The 17,112-nt window shown below is 39.5% G+C and overlaps 1 pseudogene; it reads right to left on the bottom strand.

The window, feature by feature from the left end:
- Positions 1-17,112, bottom strand: part of LOC126606448 (uncharacterized) — a 59,248-nt pseudogene that overhangs the window by 3,436 nt on the left and 38,700 nt on the right.

Below are 17,112 nucleotides of genomic sequence, written 5' to 3'. Positions count from 1 at the left end.
AGTCATCAATGACATTTGGCACAAATCAAGCAAAGGAAGCTCAAAACCTTTCTAAAATTCGGCAAAAGGGGGAATCTCTCTTTAAAATTGGCTAGGGGCCCAAATTGCTCCCGAAACCGAAAACAAAGCTAAAGCATCTTCACAAAACAAGCAAGAATTGAAGATTGCTCACAAATAGGCAACAAGGTTTATAAATTTTAGCCAATATAAGGAAGGTGGCTGAAATTAAGACACAAAACATGCCTAAATTCTCCCAAGTATGAATCAAGATAGAAATCAAAGCCAAATCCATCCGAAGGCAAGCTTTGAGAAGTCTATAAATACAAGGTCCCAAGACAAGCATAAAGGTCGACAATTTCTACATTGAAAGGCCGAAAATCCTACATTCAGAAGAACCTCTGCACAAATCTTTAAAGACTAATTCGCTGCCAAAACTCTCTTCGAAGAACTCATAACCAAAGTTGAAGCTTTCATTCAACCAAAGCCGAAGCACTCCCTTAAAGAATCAACAAGCACTTGTGATGATTCTTTCAAGACTTTGTTGCAAGCTCAAAACTTGTAACGACGTTCGATTCAAGATCAAGGCTATTGAATCAATGAAATCTCACATCTACACCATCTTTGTCACATCTTTGAGGTGAAGACCATCCAAGCATTGTTTCAAGCTCAAAACTTGAAGCAAACATTCAATCATTCGTCTGAGATGAAGTCATCACAAACTTTGGATCAACAACCTACGCATCCACATCAAATTTGAAGACTGAATCAGAGGAAAGTTGTAAACAGATATTGTAACCAACAAATTCATAAACAGAGATTTAACCAACAAATTCATTAATACAAATCTACTTTGTACATGTGTTCTCATTTCATTTGTTATAGAATTTTCATGTTTACAACTCCTTGCGGGCCTAGCTATGAATGAACACTTCGCTTGAAAGGTTGCCCATGTTGATTATCTGAGTATGCCCCCAATCGTGAATGTATTCTCGTTCATGGGCCTAATCAAGAATGCACACTCCTCTACGTGCTAAGACAAGAGTTTAGGCTATCCTGAGGCCCAATCATGAGTGTACACTGCCATAATGCTCGGTTTATGGCGCTGCTTGTTGGGACGTTACTTGGAGAAGTTTGTCGTATGCCCTTGTCCTGCTTTGGGACACCTTATCTGGGGCACGTTGTATCTCGGTACGCTGCAAAAGCTGATTTACCAAGTCATCTACTGCGCAAAGGCGGTCGTCAATTCTACGACTTATCGAGACAAGTGTTGTTCACCGTTTGGGGTAAAAGAGCATGGACGGTATATGTCTCCTTAAGTGGTGGAAGTGTAATGGGTGCGAGATTTAAGTTGGGATATGTCAAATCTGCAGAAAAACGGGGTGAAAATAACCTCAATTCAATCGTCAGTCTAGAAATCTGAAGCCAGAACCGTTGAACATATCTTGGATTGGTTTAGGTTGCTAAGTGCGCTAGGCCACATGCATGAACTGCCTTGTGTGCGTGGGCGTTGGGCCTGGGCTCGACTTTGGAGCACGCTGGCCTTGGGCTAATAAGTGTTGGGCTGCTTCATGTGCCGCATCTGTTTAGGCTTGGATAACTTGGGTAGTCCACTGAGTAGATGCATGCAAGGCTTGGGCCTGCACTGCTGGGGCAACGGTTTAAGATGCCTTTAGTGCTTGGGCCTGCTGCTACGAAGTGGCGTGGGTTTAGGCCTATGGCTACCTCGTTGCTCCTTCCTCACCGTGGGCTTGCTGCCATGGAGCTGGCCAACTCCCCACTGTCACGGTGGCCCCTGATGCTCTGTGGTGGCAAAGTTGCTCCTCTTGTCATCGCATTGAGCCTTGTGGATCGTTGTGGGGGGCTACATCGCGTCCTCCATCATTTGATTCGAATCTTTGAACATAGGAAGTTCCGTTCGTTGTGGTTTTCAAATTCGCCGCCGTAGTATTTTTCTCCTACGTCTATTCAAACAATAAAAAAAAATTCTAGGAATAAGAACGTATGAAAAAATTTACGAACGAACGAGAAATGAGAAACTTTGAACGTGAGAGTCTTCTTCAAGCATGTGAATCACTCTCAATGAAAGCACCAATTTGTGGATTCAAATTTCTGCCATCTTCTTCTTTGACGAAAATTTACCTGCAAAATAATAACACTTGACTCTTCCTTGATTGAGCCATTATTGTCAGTTAGGAATCCCGGTGTGCTTTGAGGGTAATTTTGTGCTTCTCACACAAAAGTCCATGTGTCACCTTCATAATTTTTTTGGATTATTTTTTGCTCCACACTGGGTTCAATTCCAGGCCTGTATTCCACATGGCACGTCCTAAATCCAATTTCTGGCTCTGGTGAATCACACGATGATGGCCAGGGGAGGCTAAAATGCTTATGTGAGTCTTCCCGACCGTGGAATGGTGGACTGTTGTGGCAAACTAGAGATCGAAAGAGTCAAAGCCAAGGAGGAAAAGGAAAGTCGAGAAGACCGTATTCATATGCAACTGATTCAATAGGACTGGTTAAGAGTGGATAGGAGTACTCATACTCAAAGACCGGAAGCACTCATAGCGTCAAGGCAAAGAATCGATCCTATTTGAAGAAGAGCGTATACGATCAAAGTGGAGGGAATGAAATAGCAATTGTAGCTATTTCTAAATTTTCTAACTTCAACACCGAAAATTTCTTTCCTTTTTTTTTCTTTGGGAAATTAGCGGTTTTAGAAGGATTTCGACATGGGAGTACCGAAATAGAAAATGGTATGTGCTCGTTGACATGAAACCCGAAATCTTCTGTCATTTGCAAATGCAAACTGCATCGTTGGAATTTTGTACTTTAATTCACTTCGACACTAATCAATTTTCAAGATAGGGTTCATCTTTTGTTTGAATAAAAGAAACAAGATTGATTGCCAACTTGTTTGTAAACTTGAATATTTGAATTGCGGAGATGATTAAATGGCGTCGAGTTTTGATCGGTGGGAGAAAGATCCATTTTGCTCGGCGGTAGAGGAACTTCAGTAATCCACGACGTAACAATTGATTGCTATTTCCGTAGTTTTAATCACATATTAACAATATCGTAATCATATAAACAACATATCCAAGTCCAGCATGTATCGATAACTATACCAAACACTATCAACCATATTAACAATATCGTAATCATATAAACAACATATCCAAGTCCAGCTGTATCGATAACTATACCAAACACTATAAACCATATTAATAATATCCATACCATTCTTTTTAGGGTAAATCGCCAAAATGGTCCCTGAGATTTGCATAACTCATCATTTTTGTCCTTGAGATTCCAAATCAATAAAAGTGGTCCATGAGATTGTCCACCATCCATAATTTTGGTCATTCCATTAAAAACTTCGTTAAGTGTCCCAGAGCTCTTGGCCCAAAGTTTGGGTAATTTTCAAAGCTTAATAACTCAATCGTTTCTTAACCAAATTCGACACATAATATATCAAAATGAAGTTTGGAAAATGTATAATAAGATTATACCTATTTTGAAGCCCAATGGTTGCCGGAGATTGCCGGAAAATAGCCTCAAAGTTGACTGGTCCAAGTGAAAACTTGAAAACTCGCCGAAAACTGGATAAACTTTAAATGTTCATAACTTCTTCAATACTCAACAAAATCAAGTGATTCAAAAACAAAAAGCATACTTCTCGACGCGAAAAAGAGAATGGTACCTTTTTTGATGGCTAACTCGCCGTGGTTTGGCTGAAAAACGGCTTGAAAGTGGTTGTCTTGGTCTTGAGTTAGACACTTTCAAGCCGTTTTCCAGCCAAACCAAGGCGAGTTAGCCATAAAAAAAGATATCATTCTCTTTGTCTCGTCAAGAAGTATGATTTTCATTTTGAATCACTTGATTTCGTTGAGTATTGAAGAAGTTATGAACGTTTAAAGTTTGCCCAGTTTTCAAGTTTTCACTCGGACTAGTCAACTTTGAGGCTATTTGCCGGCCATCTCCGGCAACCATTGGGCTTCGAAATGGGTATAATCTTATTCTACACTTTCCTATCTTCATTTTGATATATTATGGGTCAAATTTGATTTAGAAACGATTGAGTTACGAAGCCTTGAAAATTGCCCAAACTTCCGGTCAAGAGATCCGAGACACTTAACGGAGTTTTTAATGGAAGGACCAAAATGATGGATGGTGGACAATCTTAGGGACCACTTTTATCGATTTGGAATCTCAGAGACCAAAGTGATGGGTTCTGCAAAACTCAGGGACCATTTTGGCGATTTACCCTTCTTTTTATCAACAAACATTGTGAGCACTCGAGGGTGTTGAAAAGTACTTCCAGCTTAGTAAATACGACACTTTCATCCTTAACAAGGAACAAACATGCACAGCTTGTTTCGCTCTTGTTATGGCCTCTAGGAATGAACTAAAGGAATCCATTTTGGTGCGCAGAAATGGGTCCTCGCTCCTCGTACATGGATTGATTCCATACAATAATTGCTAGACACCTTCGACAAGAGGATCAAGCTGCCATTTCTCATGTTAAATGAGCACAAAAGCTAGGAAATAACTTCACATTATTCACAGTTCTTTACAAAGCACATTATCAGTTTGGCTCTTCGTTTATTAGACCCTCACAACTTCGACATAGAGTAGTCCAAAGCATCGACAAGGAAATCTGCAGGCATGCAATTATAATCAAAGTATGTATTCCAACCAAGTAACGTGAACTCTGAGCACAACAATTTCATCAATTATACACAGCCACACACGCACAGTTAAGCATGCAAGTCAACCGTTCATACAAGATTTAACCGTTGAAAACATATATTCTCCCTCACAAGGGATTTTACAGTGTACCCCGTACACAAGGCTGTACACCAAATATTCTCCCTCCATTCATGTTATGACAAGTGGATGTACACCACGTGTACCAGCTCATCCATCACGAGTCCTCATTTAAGGACTTGTTATAGAATTAATAGTATGAGCTGGGAGAGTATCTTGATACCTCTGAGTTTCTGAAACAAACTGGCAGTTTCTGCCTTCGCAGGTATCTTCTCATTCCTGTCATAGACCAGTTCTCTACCCACCATTAAGCCCCGGCCTCCGACATCTCCAATGAATGAAACAGCATTTAGATGTCAAACAGTCAAAGTATGGCACCACACCAGAAAGGGAAGTGCCAATTTTTTGACTCAATCAGTTGTGACTCAACTGATTCTACTAGGGGCATAGTGTAGTGAGCGGGCAAAATCAAGTCTGAGCATTTAAAACAGTAACAGGGTTATTTAAATGATACAGAGAAACTGTTCTATAACCAAAAAGAAAACAAAGTAACAAAGAAAGGGAAATTTAAAACCGGTTGTGCATGTAATGATCAGCCACTCAACCATTCCCCTGAAACATCATTCTCACAGTTCCCTTATGTGACCAAAATATTTTAGAAGGCTCGTTGAACCAATTTATTTTTGAAAATCTATTTGTTTGTAACAATGACTGGGCATGATGAGCAGCATTCATAAACATATATAACTTTTTATGGAATAAAGCAAGGGCAATTTATTCATTACCTATACCAACCATTATAAGATTTATTTCATGCCAGTCATTGCCCTTGTAGTATGGTCCCTTGGATCTGTTAAATATGACAGAAAATTGTAAATGCCTATTTCAACTAAATTGTTATTTTGTGGCCTTAGTAGGTCTGTCTCCCACATCTTCCGTCCATAAAATATTTTGTTTATTTAAATTTAAAAAAAATATATATAAGAGGAAGAAGACGAATAGATAGAAGGAAGACACCTCACATAGAGAAATCCCACCATGTGAAGCAAACACCAAAAGCGCAAATAGACATAACCACAAACACCTAGACCACAAGCATCTGAGAAGGCAGACCAAAATGACACCTACGAAAACCCCTTAGCAACAGAAAGAGAACTAGCATAAGACACGGACCAAAAACACAAAAATGTAGCCGGTGGAGAAAGCCTTAACCCTACACTGCTGTCACAATGAATAGGCAATAGCATGGTAGTAGACCAAAAAACCAACAACCGATTAAAACACCAAGAAGCTTCACCTACAAAACCTCCACCACACCACAAACATGTGAACCCTGACTTGCAACGAAATCCCTCATTTCCCTTCTTTATGCCGAAATCAAACCAAAAAAGAAAACAAAAATCTCCTTAATAATTAAAACCATCAAATTTATGACCCTTAAAGACTTAGTATGGAGTGGATTTCTCTCCAAGGGGACTTTATCCCATTGTGGCAAAGTCTCAGCCTATGTGCATCAATGGATGAGGGAGATGATCACATCTTTCCTCTAAAAACATTTGGAGACAAAGAAAACTGGAGCAATCAACTCCAATTCTCAATGGCTTCCAACCTTTTGCCTCTTACCAGCCACCAACACTATATTCCATCATTTTGGAATATAATGTTGGTGGAATACCACAATAAGGACAGGATAGTTCTGCACTCCTCGAGAGTTAAGCTTTGCTTTCCCAATCAATACAGGGCTGTGAGATATATAAGCACTGGAAAATTCATATTTAAATTAAAGAGAACTTCCAAAAGCACTGAGTTCAAGGGTAGTTACTTTCATATCTTTCCTGAAGATCTCTTATACGCCCAAGTAAGTGAGAGCCAACATCAGCGCAATGAACTTGACGCTTCTCCTTATCAATAACTCTTAGCACTGCAAGCCCTCCCGCAGAGCATACAGGGTTTCCACCAAAAGTGTTGAATTGAATCTGTTTGTACCATACTTAGGGCCTCCGTATTTAGATCTCGTATAAATACTCGAGGGACTCAAATATAATTATGTAATAAAGGAATGGGCAAATATGTAATAAGTAATAAGTCCTTATTCTATAAAAGGACCCCTCACTCTCCTCATTAGAGGAGGCCAATTCTTAGGCCTGAAGCCCTCTCACAATTAAGCGAGCCTCACATCCCTTCTCATATTCAGAGAAGCTCATCCTCACATAAGGAAGCTCTCTCTCCCTCACTCCCCTCACCTCTCAGAGAAATACAATAATCAGTGTAGATGTAGCCCAAACATTGGGGTGAACCACGATATATCTTGTGTTATTTACTTTCTTGCAGATTCACGGTCGGATTTACGTTGTTCCAAAACCCCTCCGGTTTTGTGCATCAACAGAATCTTTTGGGCTAGTACACTCGCTATTTCTGGTGTTGTCACCAATGCTCCCAATGACAATCCGTTTCCAATTCCCTGAAAGTAAAGTAGGAACAAAAATTTGTAAATTTTTAAGTTACTGCTTTTCAGTACAGCCAAAGTCATCATCTATAGAAAGTATTGGAAATGAAAATATACACCACAACCACATAGTACTGACAACAACAACAACAACAACAACAACAAAGCCTTTTCCCACTAAGTGGGGTCGGCTATATGAATCCTAGAACGCCATTGCGCTCGGTTTTGTGTCATGTCCTCCGTTAGATCCAAGTACTCTAAGTCTTTTCTTAAGGTCTCTTCCAAAGTTTTCCTAGGTCTTCCTTTACCCCTTCAGCCCTGAACCTCTATCTCGTAGTCACATCTTCGAACCGGAGCGTCAGTAGGCCTTCTTTACACATGTCCAAACCCATTTTGTGTACGTGTTGATACTTCATCGCCCAACATTCTGTGCCATACAGCATCGCCGGCCTTATTGCCGTCCTATAAAATTTTCCCTTGAGCTTTAGTGGCCTACGACGGTCACACAACACGCCGGATGCACTCTTCCACTTCATCCATCCAGCTTGTATTCTATGGTTGAGTTCTCCATCTAATTATCCGTTCTTTTGCAAGATAGATCCTAGGTAGTGAAAACAGTCGCTCTTTGGTATTTCCTGATCTCCGATCCTCACCCCTAACTCATTTTGGCCTCCATTTGCACTGAACTTGCACTCCATATATTCTGTCTTTAATCGGCTTAGGCGAAGACCTTTAGATTCCAACACTTCTCTCCAAAGGTTAAGATTCGCATTTACCCCTCCTGAGTTTCATCTATCAACACAATATCGTTTGTGAAAAGCATACACCAAGGAATATCATCTTGAATATGTCCTGTTAACTCATCCATTACCAACGTAAAAAGGTAAGGACTTAAGGATTGTTGATGCACACAGTCAGTGAGGATTTTGGTACAACAGAAAGTATTAAGTTTGTGATCTTCGCTAGATTGCTCTGGTCATTAGTGTGGATAAGTACGTAAATGGATAGAGATAGGAAAGCAAACACAAGATGTACGTGCTCCACCCAGATTGGCTACGTCCACGGAGTAGAGGAGTTCTCATTAATTGTGAAGGGTTTACACAAGTACATAGGTTCAAGCTCTCCTTTAGTGAGTACAAGTGAATGATTTAGTACAAATGACATAGGTTCAAGCTCTCGTCTTCACTTGCCTTATCTGTCTCATAGGTAGATGTGGCATCTTCTCTAGAAGTACTCTTCCTCCATCCAGGGATGGTATCTTTTACTGGTGGAGATGCACAAGGTAATGTATCAATTTCACTTGAAGCTTACTTGTAGTTTCAAGCTTGGTCAAGCGCAATACAAACCATGTAGTAGGAGTCCCCCAAGTCGTCGAGCTAGGGGATCTGCTGAAATAGGTGAAAGAAAAGGTAAGCAATCAGAGCTCCAAGCAATCAGTCCCAAATCAGAAGTTTGATTTCGAGTTCCGGCTGATTGTTCTCATTCTCCCTATCTTGCAGGCAGCATGAAGGATAAAAATAAGAAAAGGAGAATAGATGATATGAGATACTTTTGCTTTTGAAGAAGTAACTTTCCACAGGCTTATTCTTGAACTGGGCTGGAGGATTTTCTGGTTTCCTCCAGAGTATAAGGCCGACTGAAGAATTTGAAGGTCAAAACAAGTCTATCAAATCTAGAGTACGTTCGACCCTGCTAATATGGGATACTTTTGCTATTGACAAAGGAGTGGATGTATCGGCACGTGTTCTATTACGCTTGTCTCCACATGCTTCCTTGTATCCTTCTCACTTTCCCTATCTGTTCCTCAGGCAGATGTGGTATCTTCTCTAGAAGCATAAGATGTTGAAGATGAGTACTCGAGAGCAATGCCAGGTAAGTAATCAGGTAAGGGGTTCCAGGCAATCAGTTCCTGACTGGAAGCTTGATTCCAAGTGCTGACTGATTGCTCTCTTTCTCCTTGTCTTGCAGGTAAGAACAAGGCCAAAGGAAAAGACAGGGAAAAAGCATGATATGGGATACTCTTGCTTTTAACCTTGATGATATGAGATATTCTTGCTCTGGTGTAGCTTGTTTGCAGAGGTATTATCTGGGGGAAAGAAAGTTGAGTATTTCGAGAGGCTTCGTTGGGAGTGCCCCTCTCAGATATGAGGAAGGGTTGAGCATTTTTGCAAGCCTGCTTGTCCGTTGAGGATGGAGGTCGACATATATAGGAGTTTCCCTAACAACAAGTAGTAATGCTATTCTTTTACCCTGCTTGGTTATAACACGGTAGTGGGAGCTGCCAGCTTCACGTGTGTCAGAGCACTTTGAAAAAATGGTTTATGGTATCTGGAAAGCTGATGTTGCGTGTGAAGATTACAGACAAGCTTTATCCAAGGAGATCTGGCTCTCGAAGTTGAGAAATGGGTGCCTCTTCGGTTTTCGAACAAGCAATCATGTCGAGGATCTGGCTCTCGAGATTCGGAGAATGGTGCCTCTTCGATTTTTGAGAGAGCAATCCTGCTGGAAGTCTGGCTCTCGAGATTCGGAGAGCAGTGTCTCTTCGATTTTGGAGCAAGCAATCTTGTTGGGAGTGTTTTCTCGAATGTGAGTAAAGGTTGGGCATGTTTGCTAGTCTACCTTGCCACGGAGCACAAAGGTTGACACACAGGGACTTTCCAATTATCCAGCAGCGGTGCTATTCCTTTACCCTTATAGGTAATAATATGGTAGCTAGACCTTCAAAATTTTTGTGTCTAAACTTTGTTAATGCTATTTCGTTGCTATTCTTTTACCCTTCTTAGTCATAGCGATGTAGTGGGAGCTACAACCTTCACGTGTCTAAACTTTGTCAAAGATCTTTGGCAAAGTTATCTGTAGTACCCATGAGCTGATGGTGCGTGTGGAAAGTGGATGATTGAACAGTAAGATTCACGTGCTTTCTACTTCACCAGAAATCTTCAACAGAATGCCCGTAATTTCAGCAAAGCTGAGTGTGCATGTGACAGGTGCTGACAAGGCTAAAAAAAATAGGTGCCTCTTCGATTTTTAAGATCGGCCCTCGTGGTCTCTGAGCAGCCCAGCTTTTGAGAAAGCAAGCACCTTTTCGATTTCTGAGATCGGCCTTCGTGGTCTTTGAGCAGCCCAGCTTTTGAGAAAGAAAACGCCTCTTCGATTTCTGAAATCGGCCCTCGTGGTCTTTGAGCAGCCCAGCTTTTGAGAAAGCAAACGCCTCTTCGATTTCTGGGCAGGCGCTTTTTCGATTTCTGAAGCTCCGTCGAGTGCAGATTTTTATAGAGGCTGGCATTAAGTTCCAAAGCACACTTGAATCTTCACCAGTAGAAGCTCCCTTCTTGCACTTCTAAGATCTTGATTTGTCCGACCTCTTCTCTCTTCAACACCTTTGAAAATGTCTGGCCCCTCCGACCGTCGTTTTGACTTGAACCTTGTTGAAGAGGCAGCCACGCCTTCTCTAGACAACATATGGCGCCCATCCTTCTTATCCCCTACTGGTCCTCTTACCGTTGGGGATTCCATGATGAAGAATAATATGACTGATGCGGTGGTGGCCAAGAACCTTCTCACTCCCAAAGATAACAGACTACTTTCCAAACGGTCTGATAAGTTGGCTGTTAAGGATTCTCTGGCTCTAAGTGTTCAGTAATATGGCCCAACACCTATTTGCTCGAACCCGCCAAGTTGAATCATTGGCGGCTGAAGTGATGAGTTTCAAACAGGAGATTAGAGGGCTCAAGCATGAGAATAAACCGTTGCACCAGCTCGCACATGACTATGCTACAAACATGAAGAGGAAGCTTGACCAGATGAAGGAATCTGATGGTCAGGTTTTACTTGATCGTCAGCGGTTTGTGGGTTTGTTCCAAAGGCATTTATTGCCATCGTCTTCTAGGGCTGTACCGCGTAATGAAGCTCCAAATGATCAACCTCCGATGCCTCCTCCTTCTAGGGTTCTGTCCAGTACTGAGGCTCCGAATGATCCCCCTCCGGTGCCTTCTCTTTCTGGGGCTCTACCGACTGCTGAGACTTCTCCTAAGCAACCTTTGTGAAGGCTCCCTCTTGTTTGTTTATTTTGACTCATGTATATGTACATATTTGTAACTTATCGGAGATATCAATAAATAAGCTTTGTTTCATTTCAACGTATTGTGTTAAATACACCAAAGCCTTCTTCATTGAGTGGGGTCGACTATATGAATCTTAGAATGCCATTGTGCTCGGTCCTGTGTCATGTCCTCCGTTAGATCCAAATACTCTAAGTCTTTTCTTAAAGTCTCTTCCAAAGTTTTCCTAGGTCTTCCTCTACCCCTTCGGCCCTGAACCTCTGTCCCGTAGTCGCATCTTCTAACCGGAGCGTCAGTAGGCCTTCTTTGCACATGTCCAAACCACTGTAACCGATTTTCTCTCAATTTTTCTACAATTTCGAGTACTCCTACTTTACCTCGGATATCCTCATTCCTAATCTTATCCTTTCTCGTGTGCCCACACTTCCAACGAAGCATCCTCATCTCCGTTACACCCATTTTATGTACGTGTTGATGCTTCACCGCCTAACATTCTGTGCCATATAGCATCGCCGACCTTATTGTCGTCCTATAAAATTTTCCCTTGAGCTTCAGTGGCATACGGCTGTCACACAACACGCCGGATGCACTCTTCCACTTTATCCATCCAGCTTGTATTCTATGGTTGAGATCTTCATCTAATTCTCCGTTCTTTTGCAAGATGGATCCTAAGTAGCGAAAACAATCGCTCTTTGGTATTTCCTGATCTCCGATCCTTACCCCTAACTCATTTTGGCCTCCATTTGCACTGAACTTGCACTCCATATATTCTGTGTTTGATCGGCTTAGGCGAAGACCTTTAGATTCCAACATTTCTCTCCAAGGGTTAAGCTTCGCATTTACCCTTTCCTGAGTTTCATCTATCAACACTATATCGTCTGCGAAAAGCATACACCAAGGAATATCATCTTGAATATGTCCTGTTAACTCATCCATTACCAACGCAAAAAGGTAAGGACTTAAGGATGAGCCTTGATGTAATCCTACAGTTATGGGGAAGCTTTCGGTTTGTCCTTCATGAGTTCTTACGGCAGTCTTTGCTCCTTCATACATATCCTTTATAGCTTGGATATATGCTACTCGTACTCCTTTCTTTTCTAAAATCCTCCAAAGAATGTCTCTTGGGACCCTATCATACGCTTTTTCTGAAGGATGATTTTGTGAAAACATGTTAATTAGAATAACATCTATAGCATGCATTTAACAATTAAAAGGCGGAATCATGCTTGCATGCATTAAAAAACAAAACATTACCCATGAAAATTCAAAGCCTAGTAGATTGGTGAACCAAGACTCAACTCAAATCAAAGTGAGTTGAGAAATATATACCTTTGTAGATTCCTCTTTGCATAAGCAAAGGCTAATCACCCAAAGAGAGGGCCTTCATTCCTTGCTTCTTAGATCCATGGATTTGGATGGAAGAATATGGTTCTCCAAGTTCCCAAAATTGAGAACCTCTAAGTATCTTCACCAAGGTTAGATTGGAGAAGAAATGAGTGACCTTGGAGTAGTTAGTATGGCTAGATACACCCTCCAAGGGGCCGGCCTCTTTAGAGAGAAATGGAGAGACATGTTCTCTCCAATTTTCTCCAAAACAAACCCTAAATGAATTTTGGCTATAAAGTCATATTTATACCTTAATTCATTGGAGTGGCAAACTTGTAAATAAGTCCAAAACCCACTCCAAAACCAAATGGCAGGCCATGGGATATTATTGGCCTAATTGGGCCTTTGTGAATTAAGTTGTCATACAACTTAAGTCAATGGACTTGACGTTTGAAGCCCATTGGGCCTTGAGGCCCAAAACTATCCCGAGGTCTTTAACGAACTTTATTCGTTTGATTAATTAACATATTAATTTATCCTTGCCATAAATAATTAAACCATTTAATTATTCTTACTCATCTCCATTGTTTCTTCAATCTCCACCTTACATGGTGTACGATCCATTAGGTTCCTTTTAGCGAGGCAGTGGGCGATTAAAACCATTTTACATCGATTGTGAATTGAAACTTACTTTCAATTCTTCCTTTAGTGATTACACACGTTTAGGGCTTCCACAAACCATGAGTGACACCTAGCAGTATATCATGGTTACCCAAGCTAATCAGAAGAGGTGAAGAACCTATTCAGTTTAGGATTACAAATGCAATACGGTCTTTCTCTAATCTAATACTCTTGGCCACATTGTTTGGTTTGATAGTTTATTTATTCATGTCTACTATCCAATGTGATTCGTGTGCTTATATGATTTCCTTGAATGTGATTTGGAACGCATTCCTAAATCTCATTCATACTCTGGCCAGAGGTTCTAAATCATATCATAGAGTATTCTCCCTCAAACCATTTGAAGGTTAGAGATCCCTTGTTGCGTATTCACTTGCCTCCATGACTAAGTGGCTTAACCCCAACGATGCTGTGGACACCCCGATAGGGTGACTTTGACACAATCAACGATCAAAGACTTAACCACAAGACAACTGTGATGCCTCAGGTCAAAGGACTACTTTGCATTATCCCAACCATGAGTTCTCATGTGACATGAATATGAGAACTCTTCGTTGATCGTGTTCAGTGGACTCATTCTCTATTGAGCACCTACGTACTTGTCTTGATGTCACACACACCAATGACTCGAGACTAGTCACTCTCCCTGAGAGAAGACACAGCACGTACCGATCTTAACGGACTGTCAATGCCCAATTGACAATCCTGTGATCAGGAACATTTAGGATGTGTCTACGAAAGAATGGTCTCATGAATCTAACTTCATTAGATCGCATTCTCCCAATCACATATTCCTTGGACTTTATCGTTTAAGCATATAACATTTATATGAGACGGCTCAAACAATAATCTTTGCCCTTTATAGTTAAACTAGATTAGTTTAACATGTGAAATGTCCGTAAAGTATCATCATATGATTGGCTTTAGGGCACATTTCCAACAATCTCCCACTTGGACTAGAGCCAATCAGCTTGTTCATCAGTGATGATACCTCTTCTGTAGTCATTTCATAAATGGCTGAGTAGTAGGCCTAGACAATGGATATCTATATGTTATCCATAGAAGCAACCTTGAGAATAACAACGTCACCATTATACATGATTCTCAATCATGTGGTTCAGTCTCTCATTTGTGTTCGGACCTTGATGAGACCTTGATTCCTTGGCTTGAGCTATCGCCCCATTAGTGTCAGACACTTTCTGGTTGGAACCGAATAGAGAGTTCATAAATGAACTTTCCCATCCAAACAACATTGTTGTTAACTTCTATATGGCAATATATCTTGCATTCATAATGGAACACACTAAAGTCATTACTTTAATGTTTCCATCCAAATATCTCGTTAGTCATAATAAAGAGGTATCTGTTTATCTCTTCATTCATAATGAAGAAACATCCAATGATGGATTAGATTCATAATCTAATACATTTACGCTTCCATTACGTTACTCTAATTCTTCCTCGATCTTTGAGGAATTTATCCTTTAGTATTTCTTAAATACTTAAGGACTCACTTGACAGTTGCCATGGTTCTGATCCTGGGCTTGCACTGATATCGTCTTGTACCGTTCTAGGTACAACTCATATCAATGTTTTTCCTACAATATGAAATACATAAATCACTTTTCTGCGTATGCATAAAGGATTCTATTTACGCATTATTTCTTTGGGAGTCAAAGAGTACGTTCTCTTTGAGAAGAGCAACTTCTTAGTCTCACTAGAGTTGTCCTCCTAATTGAAGTTTATCATCATATGAGAAACTTCCTAACATATTTTGTCTATTATTAGGGTATGATATAATCCAATTATATCCTAAAATCTATCAATATAGATTTCCATCCCTTGTTTATAAACTATGTCTCCCATATACATTCTATCTTCATATAATGTTTTAAAGTCATAACTTTAACGAAGAAGTATTCCTTTTTATTTCCAAAATTAATATATCATATATATTTAAATTTTAGGAATATGATTCACTCCCATATACATTCTATCTTCATATAATGTATTAAAGTCATAACTTTAACGAAGAAGTATTCATTTCATTTCCAAAATTAATATATCATATATATTTAAATTTTAGGAACATGATTAACTCCCACTAATCTTTTGTAAACCTAGTATACAAAAGATTCATTTACATCTTTATGAGAAATCAAACGATTTGATCCTTTTTCTCATAAGATGCTTATAGCTCCCACTAGCTTGCTAAGATTCATGATGGTTGGATCTCTACAACTTATATGTCTTGTGATTCATAGTTTTAGACATATATATTATCAAGACTATCTTAGTAATGGTTTCGGAAACCCATATAATGTCCAAACATTGAATCACCATTTAGTTGTAGCTAGCTATCTTCAAATTAATTGAAAAACAAGACTACGTCAAAGATGGTTTCTTCAAAGTCAACCATTCTCTTTGATTGCAGTCACCTTAAGCTACCAATTAGCTATGGGGGTTTCATTATTTCGGGTCAAATGGTACTTTACCATTTCCTTGAGTATATATCATATATACACTCAATGTAGTCATAAGGATTTTCATTCTTATTTCTTTCGAATTAAGAGGTGCAACTCTATGACATAGTCATAAAGTTCAAACCATTCAACTTTGATGGTTTATAAATCCTTCTCGACTACCTTGGAGCTTTTGGTATAGGAACTAGGTTGTTTATATTTGTTGATTACTTTCTTGTCTCTCAAAGAACCCATTCTTTGAGTTCTATCTCTCGTTCATTTTCTTTTAGGCAAATCACATTGTAGGATTACAATGAACTACCCAACAAAACAACATTTGTTAGTTGGTTTATAGAAGTGATATCCAAAAGTTAATTTAAGGATATCCATAAGATAATTCTCAAACAAATATTGCTTATAAGCAGACAACCAGATTTGTCTTTCTTTCCAACTACATCTTATGGAGTCATGAAAAATTTGGAAGATCTTCTAATTGACAATCATATTGTTTTAGAAGTATATATCCTATATATGGGTAATAGATAACATCCAACGAACTAAATCTTATTTAAGTTCGTTCTTCTCCTTATGTAGAAATCTATTATCTTATGATGCTTATTTCCTTGATATCTTTCAAGGAAACTGTTCTAAAGTGTTACCTTATCTTGGATCAAATCTAAGGAGGTAAATACTTTAGACGTCTTACTCATCAACTTACATTACTTGAATTCTTTGAAACCTTTTGCAAAGTATTCGGACTTGTGTTTATTTAAAATAAACTATAGTCCAACCGAGGGTGATCTTCGGTGAATGTCATACAACATGAGTAGTATTATGTTGTGGATAAGTGCCACTAACATCTAAGTGAATTAACCTCAACAACTTTGTGATTCTTTCTTCTTTCCAAAAGAATAAAGATTCAAACATTTCGCCTCTATACAATTTTAACAAGAAAGGTATTGGATCCGGATCTAACGATCCATAGCATCCATCTTTCACCAACTCGTAACTTATGTTTTAGAGGTATCACAATTTAGTTGGGATTAGTCACTATCTTGCAACCTTTTGGGTTTTAAGCATCATCATATTCTAAACAGTTAACACTACCATATCATCTCTACTATAGAGACAATCAATTAGATTACTATAATCCAATGATTGATTAATAAAGAACAATGTTTTGTCAAACAAAACATTCATCCATCTCTACTATAGTGACGGAATTAAGTTCCTTAAAATTGGAATGTAAAGACAATCTTTGGTTTTTCCAATTTCTTTGGTAGTTCATATGAGGAAGTAAGTACTATCTACTTTCGCAGAGATCTTTATTTTATTCACGTTCCGAATGTGAAGCACCTTTTCTTCTCTC

This window comes from Malus sylvestris, chromosome 1 (genome assembly GCF_916048215.2).
Source record: "Malus sylvestris chromosome 1, drMalSylv7.2, whole genome shotgun sequence".
Classification (NCBI taxonomy): Eukaryota; Viridiplantae; Streptophyta; class Magnoliopsida; order Rosales; family Rosaceae; genus Malus; species Malus sylvestris.
Note: the sequence above shows the minus strand (reverse complement) of the source record. Positions and strands in the feature narration are given on the sequence as shown.